The sequence below is a fragment of the Mirounga angustirostris genome, unplaced genomic scaffold (genome assembly GCF_029215605.1).
Source record: "Mirounga angustirostris isolate CCGP_5_RB_7025 unplaced genomic scaffold, mMirAng1.0.hap1 SCAF_4, whole genome shotgun sequence".
In the NCBI taxonomy this organism is placed as follows: Eukaryota; Metazoa; Chordata; class Mammalia; order Carnivora; family Phocidae; genus Mirounga; species Mirounga angustirostris.
The window spans coordinates 128,102,557-128,120,061 of record NW_026991712.1 but is presented as its reverse complement, the minus strand read 5'-3'; the positions used below and the strand labels follow the sequence as shown (position 1 = coordinate 128,120,061).

General features: G+C 37.0%; 1 pseudogene; it reads right to left on the bottom strand.

The window, feature by feature from the left end:
- Positions 1 to 12,930: 12,930 nt before the first annotated feature.
- Positions 12,931 to 13,593, bottom strand: LOC123858325 (large ribosomal subunit protein uL30-like; annotated as a pseudogene).
- Positions 13,594 to 17,505: the final 3,912 nt, after the last annotated feature.

Genomic DNA, 17,505 nt, shown 5'->3' with positions numbered 1-17,505 from the left:
CTGTGACTGAGAATTCAGAAGTTAGTTGCTTTGGTTAAAGTTGTAGCTAAAATGGGTGATATACTCATTACAAAGAGAGATGAATATAAAGAGGATGAACGTGTTTTATCCCTTGGTTTATCAGGGAAACTTTTAAAATTTTATTAAGATGAATTAAACATATGGGGCGCCTGGGTGGCTCAGTTGGTTAAGCGACTGCCTTCAGCTCAGGTCATGATCCCAGAGTCCCGGGATCGAGTCCCACGTCAGGCTCCCTGCTCAGCAGGGAGCCTGCTTCTCCCTCTGACCCTCCTCCCTCTCATGCTCTCTGTCTCTCATTCTCTCTCTCGCAAATAAATAAAATCTTAAAAAAAAAAAAAAGATGAATTAAACATAATGTATACAATATCTTACATATTAATAAGGCAAGTATATCTTAAAGCTAAAGTTAGAAGTTTTAAATTTGTCATTTAACCATGTGTATTTATGTTTCCAAAAATGTACATATAAAGGTAATAAATTAGTAAACAAAAATATTTTTTTAAAGATTGTATTTATTTATTTGAGAGAGATGAGTGAGCAAGAGAGCACAAGCCAGGGGCAGAGAGGCAGAGGGAGAAGCAGGCTCCTTGCCGTGCAGGAAGCCTGACTCGGGGCTCAATCCCAGGACCCTGGGATCACAACCTGAGCCAAAGGCAGATGCTTAACCAACTGAGCCACCCAAGCACCCCTAAAGAAAAATATTTTTTAAAGTGGTAATAATTCAGATACCTGGTCTCTGACTATATTTTCTGTGTTTTTCCCCATCTTCATTGGGCTATAATTGACACACATTATCGTTGTAAGTTTAAGGTATGCAACGTGTTGATTTGGTAAATATATATTGCAAAATGATTACCACCATCATGTTAGCTAACACCTCCATCATGTCAAATAATACAAATTTCTTTTTGTGGTGAGAACATTTAAGATCTTCTCTCTTACCAACCTTCAAGTATATAATAAAGTATTACTAACTCTAATCACCATGTTATACATTAGATCCTCAGAACTTATTCATCTCTTAAGTGGAAGTTTGTACTCTTTTTCTTTGAAAATGATTTTTTACTTATTTGTTTGAGAGAGAGCACAGAAGGAGAGTGAGAGGGAGAAGCAGACTCCCCGCTGAGCAGGGAGCCCGATGTGGGGCTTGATCCCAGGAGCTGAAGGAAGACACTTAACCGACTGAGCCACCCAGGCAACCCAAAGGAAGTTTGTACTCTGTAAACAGCATCTCCCCATTTCCTCCAACCCCCAGGCCCTGTAGTCTCTGTAGAGAAACACCACAGTCTCTGTTTCTGTGAGTTCACCTTTTTTTAGATCACACATGGAAGTGATATCATGCAATATGTATCTTTCTCTGACTGACTTCACTTAGTATAATACCTTCAAGTTCCATCTCTATTGTTACAAATGGTAGGATTTCCTTCTTCTTCATGGCTAAAAAATATTCATATATGTCTATATGAATACATCTTTTATATCCATTCACCTGTTGACAGGTACTTAAGTTGTTTCCACATCTTGGCTATAGTGAATAAGACTGCGATGAACATGGGAGTACAGACATCTGTTTGAGATCCTGTTTTCATTAAATTGGACATATACCCAGAAGTGGGATTACTGGCTCCTATGGTAGTCTTATTCTTAATTTTTTGAAAAACCTCCATACTGTTTCCCATAGTGGCTGCACCTATTTACAGTCTTACCAATAGTGCACAAGGTTTCCCTTTTCTTCACAACACTTAACTGCTGTCTTTGCAATGACAGCCATTCTAACAGGTGTGAGGTGACACCTCATTGTGGGTTTGATTTGCGTTTCCCTGATGATTAGTGATGTTTGGCACCTTTTCATGTACCCGCCGGGCATTTGTGTGACTTCTTTGGGAAAATGTTTATTCAGTTCTTCTGCCCATTTTTTAATCAAAATGGTTTTTTATTCAGTTGTGTAAGTTCTTTATATATATTTGGATATTAACCCCTTATCAGATTTATGGTTTCTAGATATTTTCTCCCATTCCATAGGTTGTCTTTTTGTTTTGTTTATGGTTTCCTTCACTGTGTAGAAGTTTTTTTAGTTTGATATAGTAACACTATTTTTGCTTTTGTTGCCTTAGCTTTTGGTGTCAAATCCAAAGACCAATGTTAAGGAGCTTACCACCTATGTTTTGTTCTAGGAATTATATGGTTTCAGTATGTTCAAATATTAACCCATTTTCGCTTGATTTTTGTATATGGTGTAAGACAGGGCTCCAGTTTCATACTTTTACAAGTGACTACCCAGTTTCCCAAACACCATTTGTTGAAGAGACTTTCTCCCATAGTATATTCTCCTTTGTTGTAAATTAATTGACCATATAAGTGTGGGTTTACTTCCAGGCTCTCCATTCTGTTCCATTGATCAATGTGTCTGCTTTTATTCCAATGCCATATTGTTTTATTATAATTTTGTAATATATTTGAAATCAGGAAGTATGATACCTCCAGATTTGTTCTTTCTTAAGATTGTTTTGGCTATGCAGAGTCTTTTGTGGTGCCATACAAATTTGAGTATTGTTTGTTTTATTTCTGTGGAAAAATTCCTTTGGAATTTTAATAGGGATTATGTTGAATCTATAGATTACTTTGCATTGTATGGATATTTTATGATATTAATTTCCAATACAGGAGCACAGAATTATCTTTCCATTTATTTGTGTCTTCTTCAATTTATTTCATCAATGTCTCATAGTTTTCATTGTATAAACATTTTGCCTCCTTGGTTAAATTTACTCCTAAGTATTTTATTCTTTTTGATGCTTTGTAAATGGGATTATTTTCTTAGTTTCTCTTCTCAATAGATCATTGTTAGTGTATAAAAACACAACTGATTTCCATGTATTGATTTTGTATCCGTAATCTTTATTAAATTCTGGTAGAGTTTTTAAGATTTTCTATATATAATTGTATCAGGAAAACTTGGTTCAGTTTACTTTCACACAAAACACACTTCTAATCACAAATATATATATGGTAAGTCTAGCTAAAGGTTTTTCTATTTTGATTATCTTTTCAAAAAAAAGAACAGCTCTTGGGACTCTTGGGTGGCTCAGTCAGTTAAGTGTCTGCCTTCGGCTCAGGTCATGATCCCAGGGTCCTGGGATTGAGTCCCATATCGGGCTCCTTGCTCAGCAAGGAGCCTGCTTCTCCCTCTGCCTGCCTTTCTCCTTGCTTGTGTTCTCTCCCCCCAACCCTGACAAATAAATAAAGGAAATCTTTAAAAATAAAATATGAAAAAAAAAGAACAGCTCTTAATTTCATTGATCTTTTCTATTATCTTTGTCTCTATTCCATTTATTTCTACTCTGTCTTTGCTATTTCCTTCCTTCTACCAACTTGGGCTTAGTTTTTTCTGTTCTATTCCTTGAGGTGTAAAAGTTAGGTTGTTTATTTGAAATCTTTCTTTTATCTTAATGTAGGCATTTATTGCCATTAACTTCTCTCTTAACAACTGCTTTTGCTACATCCCCTAATTTTGGTATGTTCCATTTGTTCTGTCATCTGTCTCAATATATTTCTGGGGATTTCTCTTTTGACTTATTCTTTGATCCATTGGTTGTTCAGTAGCATGTGGTTTGAAATCCACATACTCATGAATTTTCCAGGTTTTTTCTTAAAATTGATTTCTAGTTTCATACCCTTTTATTTGGAAAAAATGCTTGATTTGATTTCAATCTTCTTAAATTTATGGAGACTTCTTTTGTGTCCTAATATATAATCCACCCTGGAGAATGTTCCATGTGCACTTGAGAAGAATGTGTATTCTGTTGCTGTTGGATGGAATGTTCTGTAAAAGTCTGTTAAGTCCACCTGGTCTAACATGTAATTTAAGACCTATGTTTCTTCATTGATTTGCTATCTGGATGATCTATCCATTGTTGAAAGTGGGATACTGAATTCTCCTACTATTGTTATATTGCTATTTCTCCATTCAGATCTGTTTTATTTGCTTTATATTTTTAAGTGCTCCTATGTTGTGCACATAATTATTTACAAATGTTATATCCTCTTGATGAATTGGCCCATTTATCATTATATAATGACCTTTTTGGTCTCTTGTCTGATGTAAGTATAGCTACCCCTGCTTTCTTTTGGTTTCCATTCACGTGGAATATCTTTTTCCATTCTTTCGGTTTCAGTCTATGTGTGTTCTTAAAGGTGAAATGTGTCTTATTTTTTTAATCCATCAGCCACTGAATTGGAGAATTTCATCCATTTACATTTAAAGTAATTGTTGATATAGATTTTTTAAAAGATTTTATTTTTATATAATCTCTGCAACCCAACATGGGGCTCAAACTTACAACCCCAAGATCAAGAGTCGAACACTCTGCCAACTGAGCCCAGACAGGCACCCAGTAAATATAGACTTACTATTGCCATTTTGTTCATTGATTTGTGGTTGTTCTATAATCCTTTTTGTTCCTTTCTTTCCTTCTTCCTTTATGATTTGATGATTTTCTAAGTCGTGTGTTTGGATTTCTTACTCTTTATCTTTTGTGTGTACACTATAGGTTTTAGTTTTGTGGTTGCCATAAGGCTTACATAAAGCATCTAACATTTATAACAGTCTATTTTAAGCTGATAACTACTTAACTTTGAATACACACAAAAGTTTACATTGTTACAGTCTATACCCCCTCCATATTTTTTTAAAGGATTTTTTATTTATTTATTTGACACAGAGAGTACAAGCAGGGGGGAGCAGCAGGGAGAGAGAGAAGCGGACCCCCTGCTAAGCAGAGAATCCTATGTGGGGCTCGATCCCAGGACTCTGGGATCATGACCTGAGCTGAAGGCAGACACTTAACGACTGAGCCACCCAGGTGCCCTTACTCCTCCCCATTTTACGCTTTCAATGTTACAATTTAATCTTTTTACTTTGTGTATCTATTAACAAATTATTGTAGTTAGTTATTTTTAATGCTTTTGTATTTTAAGCTTCATTCTAAGTTGTAAGTCATTTACCCACCATGAGTATTAGAGTATTCTGAATTTAACTATATATTTACCTTTACCAGTTTTATACCTTCAAATGTTTTCCTGTTACTAATTAGCATCCTTTCATTTCAGCTTGAAGAACTCACTGTAACATTTCTTATGAGGCTGTAAGTGTGATGAACTCCTTCAGCTTTTGCATGTCTGGAAAACTTTTCCTTTCCTTCAATTTTGAAGGACAACTTTGCCAGATAGAGTATTTTTGGTTGGCAGTTTGGTTTCTTTTCTTAGCACTTTGAATATATCAGGCCACTTCTTTAAGGCCTGAAAAGTTACAGCTAAAAAATTTACTGATAGTCTTGGGGGTTCCCTTGTATGTAACAAGTTGTTTTCCTCTTGCTGCTTTTAACATTCTCTCCTTGTTTTTTGTTTTTGATGATTATAATGTGTCTCAGTGTGGTTCTCTTTGGATTAATCTTTTTTGCAACCCTATGCTTGAGAGAGTCTTAAAAGTCGGGGTGCTAGATGTGGGGTTCCAACCCATTACTCCTCAGGGAGAAACTAGGACTTCCTTCCTAATATATGGCACTGTGCCAGGGGTAAGGTTTATGGAGAGTGTGTCTCAGTCTTTCCTACCTGTTTTGATGTGGGTATTTTCTTGCTCACCTGAAGTGTGGGTGTCACTTTGCTAGTTTCTGGATCTCTCTCAGAGGCAATTGCTCCATGTGTAGCTGTTCATTCAGTATGTCTGTGGGATGAGGGGAATTCAGAGCCTCCCATGTTGCTTTCTTTAAATGCTATCCCACAATTTTCTGTGCTTTTGTTACCCTCCTGAATGACTTTTAAGTAAAAGTTCACTTCTGCAAAAGCTGTTTTTAACAATTATTGTTACTTGCTTTTAATATTTTTACTCTAAACTGAGAGGTGTTTTTTTTTTTAAAGATTTTATTTATTTATTTATTTATTTGACAGAGAGAGAGACAGCGAGAGAGGGAACACAAGCAGGGGGAGTGGGAGAGGGAGAAGCAAGCTTCCCACTGAGCAGGGAGCCCGATGTGGGGCTTGATCCCAGGACCCTGGGACCATGACCCGAGCCAAAGGCAGACGCTTAATGACCGAGCCACCCAAGTGCCTCTAAACTGAGGGTTTTAAGGAATCTGAAATTTAATGTGTCTTTGCCTTATGAACATAGGCAAATCAATCAGTAACACTAAGATTTGCAGTGCCTGTGATATTGTCTTAAATAGAAGTTATAGATATTTCGTACTACATTAAGTTGTTGTAGAGAGCTTGAAATATCTTTTAGGATCATGCTATTTTGAAAGTATAATAGTTATTAGACATGAAGCTATATCAAAAGTGATTGTAGTCTTTCTGTCAAAAGATGACCCGCAATGTTGCTGAGATCTATTGGGCAACTTTGTGGCTAGTACTTGCTCAGCAGCAAAATGGTGACATCACATGTTTTTACAACGGTGACCCTGATATCTCTATAACTGCTTATTGACTAATGACATAAAATGTTACTATTTGGCAAAGCTGGGCAGTTCACATGAGTGATCCCTAACCCCTAAGAAAGCATGGCTTTATGTAACAGCAATAGATGTGCACCCTATATGTATAGACCAGACAAGTTTGAACACATCTGGCAAGTAAGGTAACTTTTTAAGTGTTATTATTTCTACTTATTACCTAGAATAAAATTACTGGTAAGGGATTGTACAGTATCACAGGTCATACAAGGTGTTGAATTTCTATGAATAACTGGGAGGAAGGTGTTAAAGCAGCTAGTCAGCCTTCCATTCACTTCCTTCAAAAAGGGGATAGGGAATGGAGATCCCTGGGGGAAATAAAAGAAAGTTGGTGGTACAATCTAATCTGTCAACTGGTCCTCCAAGTCAATAGACTAATATTTGCTAGATGGAAGAGAACTTGTCCTTAGCAGAATATTCCTGATAAGGCCTAAAGTACATAGAATCAGGATCTATGAGGCATGTCTTCTTGGAGAATGTCACATAAACTATACAACTCGGTAAGATATAAAATAGAGATGCTTCAAAGTTGAAATACCAACCATGAGCAGCCCCACAAACCTCACTTAGGGCCCTTCTCTATTCTGAGGAAGAGCTGCATGTTTCAAGTGGGAACAAAAGACATGGGGAGCCTTGGAGTGTCTTAGTGTCCCCAAATCTCTCTGCTTCTTCTGAACCTCTAGATTGTATCCTTGAAATTTTTTAGTAAAGCTTGATACTAAGTAACATCTGTGGCTTGTGTAAGTCTTATTTATCAATTAAATCCTGTATGTTAGCTCAGTAGCAGTGGTTCTTTTTTTTTTTTTCAGATTTTTTAAATTTAAATTCAATTAATTAACATATCATGTATTATTGGTTTCAGAGGGTCTGTGATTCATAAGTCTTATATAATACCCAGTGTTCATTACATCACATGCCCTCCTTAATGTCCGTCACCCAGTTACCCCATCCCTCCAGCAACGCTCAGTTTGTTTCCTATGATTAAGAGATTCTTATGGTTTGTCTTCCTCTCTGGTTTCATCTTGTTTCATGTTTTCCTCTCTTCCCCTATGATCCTTTGCCTTGTTTCTTAAATTCCACGTATTAGTGAGGTCATATGATAATTGTCTTTCTCTGACTGACTTATTTCGCTTAGCAAAATACCCTCTAGTTACATCCATGTCGTTGCAAATGGAAAGATTTCATTTTTGACGGCTGCATAATATTCCACTATATGTATATATGTGTATATATACATATATATACACATATGTGTATATATATGTATACACATGTATATGTGTATATATACACATATGTATATATGTATACACACATATATATACACGTATGTGTATATATACACACATATATACACACATACACATATATATGTGTATATATATACACACACACATATATATATACCATATCTTCTTTATCCATTCATCTGTCAATAGACATCTGGGCTCTTTCCATAGTTTGGCTATTGTGGACATTGCTGCTATAAACATTGGGGTGCATGTGCCCCTTTGGATCACTACATTTGTATCTTTGGGGTAAATACCCAGTAGTGCAATTGCTGGGTTGTAGCGTAGTTCAGAGGTTCTTTCTTTTGTTTTTTTTAACTCTTTTTTGGTATTCTGTCTATGTTATGTAATATTATAAGGGACACACATGTGTATTATACAAATAGCACATATGGATTTTTTGTCATGAGACTGTTACATATTTTTTAAATAATTATGTGAGTAAGCAAATGCTATCAGACATGAGAACATTATTTTAGGAAAGCACAGAATACCATAAGACAACACACGAAACAATTGTCAAATTCCAGAAGGAGAGGTCAATATAACTGGTTTTCTTTTAAATTCCATGCATTTCATGTATGCATTTAAACATATTCTTGTTAGAAAATGTCTGGAGACTTCACTGAGTTGCCACAAAAGGTCTTTGACTCAAAAAAGTTGAGAATTCCTGCTTTAAGTCAAGACTAATTATTTCTTGCCTGTAGGCATATATGCCCTACACACACATCTTAGTATAACGAAAATTCCTCTGACTACTCTTTTAGATACTGCTTTTGCCAAACTCAAACTACAAATTAGAAATAATAAAACTGTCAAGATGTCCTTTCTACTTCAACTATTTTTGATGTCTCCCAGACAGCCACTGATAACACTAAAATTTGGTTTTTTGCCATATAAAAGGAATAATGTTAAAATAATTCAATATATTTGCCATATTTTAATTAGTTCAATAACTATGATATAGTAACTATAACAAATAATCCAGACACCCTTTCTTGGGAGACAGGTGCCAACAAGGCATTTGCCATCTTAAATATATAGCCCCTGAATATTTGAGCATTCCTCACTATGCTAAACTCTGTACCTAAAGATGTGGTTGTGCTTTAGGGATACTTTTTTAAAAACTAGGAATTCATTATAAGCACATTACCTACCTGAGCATTTCCCTGGGCCCTATAGCTAAGAATTATCCACCTTATTTACATGTTGTTGCAAAGGCACCTAATTTAATTGAAACCTCTACAAATGTTGTTCTAGGTTAACCTCTCACCCTAGGGGTCTCTTGTGGGAGAAGTCTTTTCACTCTAAACAATATTCAACTCTTGTTGGCCAGCCAAATTACTACTTAAAAAAATTTTTTTGTCTGCTTCCCTCATAACTGACAAATGCTATCCAAATCTAAATCCAGCTGCTTTATTTTCCCTTCCTGAAAAAGGTAAATCTCATGACTAACAGTTATTAAAAATCCAAGCATGCAATGTCCTGACTCTACTGATGTTTCTCCAGACAAAAATATGATACTTTTGGTGATGGCTCTTAACTTAGAATTTATAAAGGTCTATGTTATGCTGCATATGCTATTCTTTCTAACAATCTGTGATTAAAACTTCTTCATGCCATAGTTCATTCTGCTCAGATAGCTGAACTGATAGCTTTAACACACTATGCCAACTTGCTAAAGGTTTAATAGTTAACATCTATGCTAATAAATATGCCTTCAAGTTGTTTATGATTTTGGTAGGCCATTGAAACAAACTCAGAAACCCCATTCAAAAATGGAAAATAAATTAATAAGTTACTAGAGTTAATCCAACATCTGAAGGGAATCTCAGTTGTTAAGACTGAGGTTCACACATAAGATAACTTTTAAGCTAAAGGTAACGACCTAAGCTATTACTCTGTGAAACCAACAGCCCACACTGATTTGTACATTATTAGCATCTAAAAGATAGCTGCCCAATCTCAGAAGGATTTATGCAAATCAAACAACAATTCTATCACCATAGAAGAAAAAAAGATATTGGTTATCTCAATCTCCATCATGCATGACAAGATGGACTTGGCATTTCACAGAAGGCAACTTGGTGATGCCTAAGTCCACCATCAGAACTTCTGTTTTCCTGTTAAATGAAAGCACCCATAATAGTAGGATGAATTGGACAAAACATTTCAAAAGTATTAGAATATACTACCTGACAGGCTCAATTAGTGACAAAACCTTATTTTATTTGCAATTCTAACCCAAGAAACAACTATAAAGGTAGGATAAACCTCAAGGACCATCTAAACATTTAGAAGTGGATAACATCCAGATGCCTAAATTAAAACTTTAGGTATATTTTAGAAATAATCTGAAATTTTCTCATTGGTTTATATTTTCTCTTGCCAAAAGATTAATCCTGCAGTTGTTGCAATAAAAATGTTCATGGGATCTGCATTCCTTACGTAAGGAATATATTCAATGCCCTGTAGAAATAGAGGAACTCACTTTACAGGTTAAAAACTTAAGGAATTATATAAGGTTCTCCCTTTTAAACAGAACTTCGGGGTGCCTGGGTGGCTCAGTCGGTTAAGCGTCTGCCTTTGGCTCAAGTAATGATCCCAGGGTCCTAAGATTGAGCCCTGCATCGGGCTCCCTGCTCAGCGAGGAGTCTGCTTCTCCCTCTGCCTGCCACTTCCCCTGCTTGTTCTCGCTCTCTCTCTCTCTCTTTATATTTATTATATAAATAAATAAAATCTTAAAAAAAAATAAACAGAACTTCTTTGTCTATATAAGACAAGCCCTGGAAAGATAACCTAATATTGATTTAAAATCAAAACTATTCAAATTTTCAGAGAAATTTAATATTCTATATTACATTCTAAATTGTCAGACACTGTCAAAAACCAGTATCACATACACAATTATATAACCAATGGATGCAAGCCACACATTTCAAGAGACACCATCAGACACAACCCTGTGTAGAGTATGCTTTCATTTGTGGCCCCCCCCAAAAATACTAACTCCAAACTCCATTTTACAGATCAGGATACTGAGAAACAGATATGTGTTGAATCTCTGAAAGGATACACAAGAAACTGGTGGTAATGGTGGCTGCTTCAGGGGATTGGAAGTAAGTGCTTAAATAAAAGGAAAAATTAATTTTTTCTGTTGTATTGTTTGAAGTTTTGTACCATGTGAATGTATTACTATGTGATTATCACAAAGAAAATTGATGTAACTGATGGAAAGACCCAATGGTCACCACCAGAAGATGGAATATGGGAGCATATGGAGATGTTTCCACAAAGCAGAAGATAAACAAGCATGCTTCCAGACTGAAGTCCCTCCAAAAGCCTGGAAGCATCATTGTTGTCTCTTGCTTTGGATAATGGCTTCATTAGTTCCTATATACTTTGCCATTTGTGAAACTTTGAATCCTCTGAGTGTCTTTTGCCATTTTTCTGCCATATTGTGGTCCCACTGAGACAACAGGAATTACCTAATAGAAAAAAACAAGTTATTTTAATAGTCTAGGTAAGAGATAGTAAGCTATATTGGGGAAATGGTACTGGGGTAATAAGATCATGAGATCATGACCTTAGCCAAAACCAAGAGTTGGACCCTTAACCAACTGTGCCACCCAGGCATCCCTTAAACATAATCTTTTAAATTAAATTTCCTATCCAATTTGTTCCTCTGTTTTCTCTTGAGGGCTTGCACACCGGCAGGTAAAATACTGTCAATCAGGTGATGCTTCCTTAAATTTCATTTCTACTGGGGCACCTGGGTGGCTCAGTCAGTTGAGCATCTAACTCTTGATTTCGGCTCAGGTCATTATTTCAGGGTTGTGAGATGGAGCCCCGCGTCCAGCTCTGTGCTCAGCAGGGAGTCTGTTTGAGTTCTCTCTCTCTTTCCCTCTCCCTTTGCCCCTCCCCCCCACTCTCTCTCTCAAATAAATAAATAAAATCTAAAATTTTTCATTTCTATTGATCTCCCAGTCCTTAATCTTGACCCAGTCTCCTTTTTGAATCCCAAGCCTGGTAGTTGGATTCCCTATACCTTAGGGCACTGTATTGATTACCTGCTTATGATCTATTCTCTCTACATCTAGTTTCCCATCTGGCTTTTCAAATACACTCCAACAAACTTTGCTCCAAAACCTGCTACTCTACCTGTCTCCTGGGGCAGCCCCTGGAGTTTCTCACCTTTAACTAGATAGCCTCATCCATTGTAGGACAAAAATGAGATCCTATGTCAAACCATCATTGCTGCCCCAACTTAGGAAGTGGTGGCTGAGATAGAGTCCTTTAATCCCTGGAAGCCAATATTTGGGAAATCTTGCCAATCTGAATAATGAAAGTTTCTCTAACTCTCTTGCTTTCAGAATCCCGATGTCATTATAAATCCTCCCCACTATATTCCCCACACTCCCAACACACACACACACACACACACACACACCCTTTTGCTGACACTCAGCCTTAACTGCTTGAGCAGTTTCTTCACTGTCTTGAGAACAGAAATAGAATCTCAAACATACCAGGAACTTCCCTAAACTCTCTACAAATCACCTCACCCTCCACGTTCATAGATGAGCAAAAGGTGCATCTATGCTGCATCTCAGTAAACAGTAAAAGCTACAGATCTCTTTATTGAAGGTTAAACTATCAGGAGAAAAAAAAAAAAAACACCAGCAAACCTATATAAAAATGTACAGCAAGAGATGAGAGCAATGTTCTGATGTCTAAGAAAGAAGAGGATAAAATCACACAACTAATTTTTCTGCCAAAAACAAAAGAAAATATTAGAAAATATTTACTTTGTGTTCTCAAGAATATTTAGAGGACACTGGATTAATTAAACAAGAGTAATCGGATAAGAAGATGCCAGGGCAATGAAGTTTCTGTTAACTCATTGAGCATGTTTATGCAAATTACAAAAAAAGAAAAAAAAAGTGTCCCTTCCTCCCCTGCACCAGGTTGCAGATCTTAATTAGCAGAACCCAGGCTGAATTTTAGCCTCCAGACCCACCTTTAGCTACAGGCAGTTTTTTTTTCCATTTGAGAGTAGTCATTTATTAACTGACCAGATTACAAAAATAATCAAAAATAATCGTGGATGAACCTTAGTTCATCCTTCTAATAAGCCTATTGATCTGGTCTTCCCTGTTGCCAGCATCTCTACCTTCTAAAAGATGGGTGGTCTTTTTCTTCATTCCCCCTCGTGGAGAAGATAATTTGAAGGGCCATAAAAAGTTGTTTGCTTCTTTTAAACATTTTCCAACAGTATAGATCTCGTGAATCAGATCCTCCATGCAGATGATGCCATATTTACCAAGAGATCAGGCAGTCAACGTGTTATATCTGTCAGGGCAATTTACTTCTTGTTGATTTTGCCATAAGCACGCTTGTAGATCAGTTCATTCACCGACTTCTGGTTTGGGTCCCCCCGTGCTACATATGGCTCCACAATCCTTAGCATGTTAACTGAAGCCTTGTTGAGCTTAACGAAGGTGCCATTGAAGATCTGGCGAAGGCAAAGAAGCTGCAACACCTTTCCAACCTTTGGGCTCACACCATTGATACCTCTGATCCTGATGATGAATGCCAATTTGGGTTCCGCAGGTAGCTTCTTCATATATAAGCTTCCTCCTTGCCTTTCGAAGCATCTTTTGAGCAAACTTCTTCCTCAGACGCTTGATCTTCAGCTCTTCAAAATTCCTTTGCTTCTTCTTAAGGGTTTCTGGCTCAGCAGGAACCTTCTTTTTCTTCTCTTCTGCACCCTCCATGGTTCCAGCCAGAAAAGAGCTAGCTAAAGGCATTTTTGCAAAGAAAAATTTTTGCACTGGGATGGCAACCAATGGTATTTGGAGGTGGGGACTTTGGGAGACAATGAGATTTAGATGTGGTCCTGGGACCCCCATAATGGGATTAGTGTCCTTATGAGAAGAGAAAAGGGACCACCTCTGTGGCTCAGTTGGTTAAGCCTCTGACTCTTGATTTAAGCTTAGGTCATGATCTCAGGGCCATGGGTTCGAGTCCTGAGTTGGGCTCCACGCTCAGTGGGGTGTCTGCTTGAGATTCTCTCCCACTCCTCCCTCTTCCTCTGCCCCTCACCCTACATGCTCTCTCTCTAAAATAAATAAATAAATCTTAAAAAAAAAAAAAAAAAAGAGGAAAAAGGTCATGCTGGGACATAACAAGAAGGTGGTTGTCTGCAAGTGAGGAAGTATCACCAAAACCCAACCATGCTGACACCCTGATCTCAGACTTCCTAGGCTCCAGAACTATGAGAAAATAAATGTGTTATTTAAACCACTCAATCTGTGGTATTTTGTTATAGCAGCCTGAGTTAAAACAGCTTATAGCCACCTAGTTGGGGATCAGAACTGGTCTCTCATTTTCTCAGGGAACAAACACTGAGGGGATGGTCCAACACTAGGGATTCAAGCGAAGGTAAGAAATTCAGCTCCACGGACAGAGAAGGACATGTTAGGATTTCTACCCATACACAATGAAAGCAATTAGGAGGTCATACTTCAATGCCAACCTCTAGACATTCAGACAAGGTATAGACAGATTTTTTTTTAAGATTATTTATTTATTTATTTGAGAGAGAGAGAATGAGAGACAGAGAGCATGAGAGGGAGGAGGGTCAGAGGGAGAAGCAGACTCCCTGCCGAGCAGAGAGCCCGATGCGGGACTCGATCCCAGGACTCCAGGATCATGACCTGAGCCGAAGGCAGTCGCTTAACCAACTGAGCCACCCAGGCGCCCCAAGGTATAGACAGATTATCTTTAGCCTCCACAATCAGGCAAAGGGATAACTCCAAATATATCTCTAGGCTTTGTTCTCAAAGACTTTTCTTTCTTTCTTTTTCTTTCTTTCTTTCTTTCTTTCTTCCTTTCTTTCTTTCTTTCTTTCTTTCTTTCTTTCTTTCTTTCTTTCTTTCTTTCCTTCCTTCCTTCCTTCCTTCCTTCCTTCCTTCCTTCCTTCCTTCCTTTCTTTCTTTCTTTTTTTCCCCTTTCTTTGAAAGAGAGAGAGAGCATGAGGGGGTAGGGGGCAGAGGGAAAGGGAGAAGCAGACTCCCTGCTGAATGCGGGGCTAGATTCCAGGACCCTGAAATCATGACCTGAGCTGAAGGCAGATGCTTCCTGATGGAGCCACCCAGGTGCCCTCCATGTGCACTTTAATACAAAAATGTATTTTCTCTATTTGTTGTACACAAATGTATATATGATCATATTTGCTAATTTTGTTGTTAATCTATTTTATTCATGATTATTTGATTTAGCTACTAATTTCTAGCACCTGGGTGGCTCAGGGCTGACTTAAGTGGCTGATTCTTGGTTTCAGCTCAGGTCATGATCTCAGGGTCATGAGATGGAGCCCCACATTGGGTGCCATACTCAGAGGGAAGTCTGCTGGAGATTCTCTCCCCCCACCCCCACTTTCTCTCCCCCCCACTCCCTCGAGTGTGCTCTCTCTAAAATAAACAAATCTTTGGGGCACCTGGGTGGCTCAGTCGTTAAGCGTCTGCCTTCAGCTCAGGTCATGATCCCAGGGTCCTGGGATCGAGCCCCACATCAGGCTCTCTGCTCTGTGGGAAGCCTGCTTCTCCTTCTCTCACTGTGTCTCTCTCTGTCAAATAAATAAGTAAAATCTTAAAAATAAATAAATAAATAAATAAATAAATAAATACATAAATAAATACATAAATAAATAAAATCTTTAAAAAATTTCTGATAGTGGTATGTTAAAATTTCCTAGTGAGATTATAGATTTGCCAGCTTTCCAATATATCTATTATTTTTGCCCTTTATGGGTGTATGTTCTGTTAACTCTATACAGTATTTTCCATCTCTTTATTTTTGTTCTTTCTGTATGGTTTTGTCTTATGTACGTCTCTTGAGCAAGTAACAAATCTGATAATTTTTCGGAAGATGATTTTATGATTAGTGATATATTTATCTAATTTCTGTCATATTATCCTCATGTCCTGTTTTTGTTTTTTTTAAGATTTTATTTATTTATTTGCCAGAGAGAGACAGAGAGGGAGAGTACAAGCAGGGGGAGTAGCAGGCAGAAGGAGAAGCAGGCTACCTGCTAAGCAAGGAGCTCGATGTGGGACTCGATTCCAGGACCCTGAGATCATGACGTGAGCCGAAGGCAGATGTTCAACCATCTGAGCCAGCCAGGCACCCTATCTTCATGTCCTGTTTACCAATCTTTTCTCTTTTTCTTTTCCTTTCTCCTCTCTTCTATTGGATTGATAACATATCTTGTTTCCTTTTCTTCTTAACTGCTAGTCGCTGTCCACAGCATCTAATACATGTGGAATGTTTCTCAATTGGCAATTACATAAGCTTCTCACTATATCTCAGTTACAGCTTTTCTGGAAGATGACAGCTTACATCTTTATGGTGCCTCCTAGGATCCCTTAAATAAGTTTTATGTTTGCTACCAATTCTATATGTTCAGTCAGACTATTCCAAACATACTTTCAAATTTTGGTGAGAATCTGACCAGTTTTTTTTTTACATCATGTGCTAACAGAAAACTGATCACATTTTTAATATGTATATATAGAAAATAATGTTTATAATAATGGAACCTTTTTAAACATAGCTAATGACAAACTAATGAAAGGTCCTTTCTGCTTTAACTTGATAATCACCTACAATTTTATTATGCAAGCCCTATCCTCTTGCCATTGTTCTGAAACCTGAAAAGTACTCCATGTAAGGTGTTTCCAAACATATGCCTGGAGAACAGGACAGAAATATCAAAAGAAAGATACTACCAATGAAAAAATATCAAAAGTTTGGACAGATTAATTAATACACACAGAAATCAATATAATCATTAATCAAAACATGCAAATTAAAACCAGTTACAAATTTTCACCTATTAATTTGTCAAAGACTAAAAGTAAGTAAGGCTGGGAAGAAATTGCTATTGATTAAATTTAGTAACATTTGACATGTGGTTGGCACATAGTAATTATTTAATAGATGTTTGCTATTATTACTCTCAATAATATTATTTTTGTTTCTGACAAGGCTAGTGGGAATGTAAACTGATAAAGCATTATATATATATGAAATTATATCAAAATTCTTAAAAATGTTTATTATTCCCTTTGACCCAGGAAATACATGAATTCCAGTAATATGTACTAAGGAAATAATCGGACAAGTACATAGTGATGCCAGTTTAAAATGGCTATTATGGGGCGCCTGGGTGGTTCAGTTGGTTAAGCATCTGCCTTTGGTTCAGGTCATGATCCCAGGGTCCTGGGATCAAGCCCTGAGTTGGGCTCCCTGCTCAGTGGGAAGCCTGTTTCTCCCCTCCCACTCCCCCTGCTTGTGATCCCTCTCTTGCTGTGTCTCTGTCAAATAAATAAATAAAATCTTAAAAATAAAATAAAATAAAATGGCTATTATGTCAGTGCTTATAAAAGTAAAAATATTAATCTTATAGGTCCAACAATATGAAATTGGAAAATTAAGTTCTATTTAGTATATGGGTTATAGAAACATTAAAAATGATGACAATTATATATTCATGTAAAAATATTCATTTTTAAAATGCAGATACAAAATTATATATGTAAGAAAATCCAACTTTGTAAAAGAAAAGATCATGAATATAAATGTGTTCTATGCACAGAGAAAAATCTAAAAGCCATATACCAAAA